Below are 4,326 nucleotides of genomic sequence, written 5' to 3'. Positions count from 1 at the left end.
CCGCAGGTTCCCCACCCTTGGCCTGCTGACTTTAAGTGAAGGCCACATAGCTGGTTAAGTGTCGAGGTTGGATCTGAACCCAGATGCTCTGTCTCCAGAGCTTTTCTTACTCTGCGCTCTACTGTAGTGGGAAGATTCACCTGTTGGATTACTCCAGGAAGGGAAGGGTTCGTCCTCTCTGTATGACAGGGATGTCCCAGAGCAAGAAAACAAAGGGGAACCTCGCTGTGTAACAACACAACGCCTAAGCCCGGTCCCCATGAGACAACCAAACTTCTTTCCACTGTCTAGCTGTCTAAAGGGAAACCCTGGATTCATGCATTCTAGAACCTGGCACATAGTGAGTGCTTAATAAATGATCTTTCATTCATTCAATAAGTCTCCCTCATATACGTCCTGAGCCCCCAGCCAGATGCCAGAAAAAAGAATTCAGAGACGTTCTGTGCTCTTTGACCCCTTCAGACATCTCCAACTGGATGTCCAGGAGATATCTTCAATTCAACACGTCTAAAGCTGAACTCATCATCTTTCAGCTCTGTACCTCCCTCTCTTATGCTCTATTCATAAAGAATGAAGCAAGCAAGCCAGAGTTGTTAGGTTTTATCAGATCTTTACATTGGTATTAGTATTCATTAAACAAATTATGAACAAATTTTAAGAGCAGGAAAATCTTGGATTTAACATAGGCTCTTTTATACACTGAGACAGACATTTCATCTTAAACCTAGTCTACCAAATGGCAAGTCAGGTAACCAATGGCCTTCTTTTCCTTTTCCTCAAACTGTCCCATGTGGCCACTGAAGCCGGGGGTGGTGGTAGTCCAAGGAGCTCTGGAATTGACCATGTACCAATTAAGCTGCTGCCTCAACACCTTCCTATCCCTAGCCCCCAAGGTCTCTCAATTCAGAATCATTCAGGGTCTCTCCTCACTTCTCACTATGATTCCTAGATCTCCTCCCTCCAGATCAAGGCGGAGAAAAACATTGAGATTCTTTAAGACTTATTCAGTTCCTACATCTCTCAAAGACGCCCATAGGTAGGCACAAAAGACTTTTTTCTATTGGAGGAAAACTGGCCTCCAGTCCCCTACTACACCAACTACTGCAAAATAAATGAGGCAGTTGGAGAAGGCACCAGCAGACCAATGCCAGCTGGGAATGCTCCACCACAGGTCAGTCCACGTGAGCACTGAGTGGAGACGTCCCCAGGTTTGGGCATCTCATGTTTCTTTTGAGCTATTGCAATTCTACCTCACTCACAGAGCACAGAGCCTTCTCTGACGAGGGCACGCCATGCTGGGCTGCCCTGTGCCACTGTCTCCTGTGTCTCACAATCCATTCTAAAGTTCTTCAGAGAGACCTTGGCAGTGTCCTTGTATCCCTTCTTCTGACCGCCATGAGAGGCCTGCCTTGTGTGAGTCCTCTAGAAAACAGTCTTTTTGGCAAGCCCACGTTTGGCATTTGAACAACCTTGCCAGCTCATCGGAGTTGCTCTCTCTGCAGGAGGGTTTGAATGCTCGGCAGTTTAGCTCATGAAAGGACCACAGTGCCTGGTATCTTATCCTGCCGGGTGATCTTCAGAATCCCCCTAAGACAGTTCAAATGGAAATGATTCAGTTTTCTGGCATGGCGCCGGTAGACTGTCCAGGTTTCACAGGCACACAACAAAGAGGTCAGCACAGCGGCTCTGCAGACTTTCAGTTGGGTAGTCAGTCTAATACCTCTTCTCTCCCACACTTTCCTTTGGAGCCTCTTCCCCTACCTACAAGCCCCTCAGATGCTCGGAGGCAGAATCCTTGGCTTTTCTCAAGGTTCCCCTTCCTACAGGAAGCCTTTCCTGAGTCCCCTGATCGTTTGCGGGTTGTCCCCTCTCCAAATTACACTGACATATCTCCCCAGGCTCTGAGCTCATTCTCCCCACCCAGGCCCCAAGAGCTCATGCATTTAGGGGTAACCCTGAGGGGTTGGGGTGTCTTTTATATTGCTCATGGAAGAGGACCCTCCCACCGAGCCCGGTCCTTATGAACATGTGCGGAGAACCCCGATGCATTCCCCAACTCGGATGAAGCTGAGAATCCTGTTTCTGGGAGAATTGCAATCATGCGTAATAGAAATACCTTGGAGAGACTTCAGAGCGTGTGTAGACATTCTAATGTGCCCGGTCTGTTAACCACATGGCAAAGAGAAGCCTCATTGATTGGCTAGAAAACAGGACTTTCTCTTGGTGTGGCATCTTCCAGCTGATGGTGAGAGGGAGAGAGGGAGACGCCACCCCCATCCCCATCCAAGGCCATCGTGGCCCCAGGAACCCTACAGGCTACAACCTTGTGAGCTTCAGTCGGTCAGAGGATTAAGCCAGGAGGAAGTCCACGCAGCCCCCACTACGGACCCCAGTTACTCTTGGACTTCCTCCTGGCTTAGTCTTCTGACCTTTAAAAACTCATAATCGCTTTCTCTCTGTTTTACCACCCTGCCTCTCTCTAAGTGACAAAAATCTTTCTGTGAATTACAACTCTCCCAGACAATGCATCCACCTGAGACAACAAACAGGAGCTTATGTTAGGCCAGAGCTCCGCACACAGTAAGGTACTTAATAAATGTGGTTTCATTCATTCTCGGAATCTCGAACAATGCCCTGCCCCTAATAGGAGCTCAACCAGTGTTTGTTGGGGAGGATAACACATCGTAACATTAAATTCCACAGGAAAAGACACAACCCAGCAATCCCCAGAGTGGGGGGTGGGGTGGGGAGCGAGCAGGAGTCTGGACAAAGACCATCGGGACAGCACTGTCAGAGGAGGCTGTCCATGGCACAGCGAGAGGCTGCAGGGGGTCCACGTTGTGTCTCATTTTATTGATATTTTTCTTCTCAATTAAAGTTGCTTCTCAAAGACTCCCCTGCCTCCATCCTATCCCTCCAATCAATCTCTTTCTTGTAACCAAGGATTTCGGTTAAGAAAAAGTCAAGATACTGGCCTGGTCTGCCGATGTATTTCTCATTCTCCATCTGTCGTCCACCACTTCTTTTCCAAGAGGTGAGGGACATCTTTCGCCGTCGGTCCTGTGAAGTCGTGATGATCCCTGCATTGATCAATGTTCATTTTCAAAATCCTTTTTTAACCCTCTCCTAATAAAGTCCTTGACAGCTTGCGGCCTGCTGATGTGCGTCTCCAGACTCAGCAGAAACCCTGTGGTGGGGATAGCCCACATATGCACCCACACAGTGCTGCCTAATCTCCCTTCCTCTCCCCAGTATCCAGCTTGTTCCAGGGTGTCCCAATGTGACTGCACCCACCCGGCACGTGGAGCAGCCCACCTTTGATACTACCTGTATGACCTGGAGCAGGTCTCTTCATCTCCCTCAGCCTCAGTTTCCTCCTCTGTAAATGAGGGGGCTGGACCGGCTAGTCTCTGGACTCCCTTCCAAAAGCTGCACTCCTCAGGGCGCATTCTTCCAGCTCTCCAGGCCTTGGGTGGGCTTTCGAGGGGTCCTAGAGGAACCCCTGTGGCCTTTACCATTTGTGGGGCTGCGTCCCTCAGTCCCTGGAGGTGGTTGGCTGTCCCACCCCTCCCCCAGCTCTGGAGACAAGAGGCCCCAGGAGCTCCCAGGCAGGCTGGCCCGCCCTCCAACACCGATTCTCACCTGGCAGTCACGTTTGTAGGTTTTCTAGGTGTGCGCTTGGGAAACAAGCCGCCTCTTTTGTGTCTCTTGCCCCTCTAAGCTTCGTAAGTTCACAGCAGAATCTTAACTGCTGTCAACTCACAGTTGGAAAACAATGAGATTATTTTAGCCCTCGGTGAGTAAACACAGGGCTGTGTAAGACTGTTTGCTCTTCCCGCTCCTGGCTCACAGCTGCCTGGCCCTGCCCTGCCTTTTGTGTGGGGGCCTCCGATCCCCCTAATCCCAGAGCCCTCCATCACGGTGGGCAGCCTGGCAGCTCCCACCTTTAGGTTCACATCCCTTTGTCAGCTCCAAACCAAGACAGGGCTTAGTAATGACATTCGTGTCCCAGGTTGCTGAGAGCATACAAGGGGTCCCCTCTCCTAAAGCCTCCCCAGAAACCTGCAGCCAGTGGCCATAAGTGGAAGTCCTGGGTGGGGGTTGGGGCTTCCAAACAACCTTTATTCGAGGCTCCCTCCCTGGGGCCTCAGCTTCCCAGCCCCAGAGTGCTAGGCCCCTCACCTCGTCCCCCTTCCCCTCCTCTGCCACTCTCAGTGTCTCCCTCTCCTAGTAGCCCCTTGGGTAATAGCTTGGGAATCAGAGACTTAGAGCTGAAAGGCACACACACACACACACACACACACACACACACACACACACACACAC

At 50.7% G+C, this 4,326-nt stretch overlaps 1 long non-coding RNA gene across 1 annotated transcript; it reads right to left on the bottom strand.

Annotated features, from left to right (window-relative positions):
- Nucleotides 1–2,708: 2,708 nt before the first annotated feature.
- LOC114041116 lies at nt 2,709–3,728 on the bottom strand. Its single transcript, XR_003568883.1, has 3 exons — nt 3,643–3,728; nt 3,328–3,490; nt 2,709–3,080 (listed from the first exon to the last, which is right to left on the bottom strand). It is a non-coding gene; the product is annotated as an uncharacterized LOC114041116 (long non-coding RNA).
- Nucleotides 3,729–4,326: the final 598 nt, after the last annotated feature.

The sequence above is a fragment of the Vombatus ursinus genome, unplaced genomic scaffold (assembly GCF_900497805.2).
Source record: "Vombatus ursinus unplaced genomic scaffold, bare-nosed wombat genome assembly UNPS02014167.1, whole genome shotgun sequence".
In the NCBI taxonomy this organism is placed as follows: domain Eukaryota; kingdom Metazoa; phylum Chordata; class Mammalia; order Diprotodontia; family Vombatidae; genus Vombatus; species Vombatus ursinus.
This window is presented reverse-complemented; position numbering and strand designations above follow the sequence as displayed.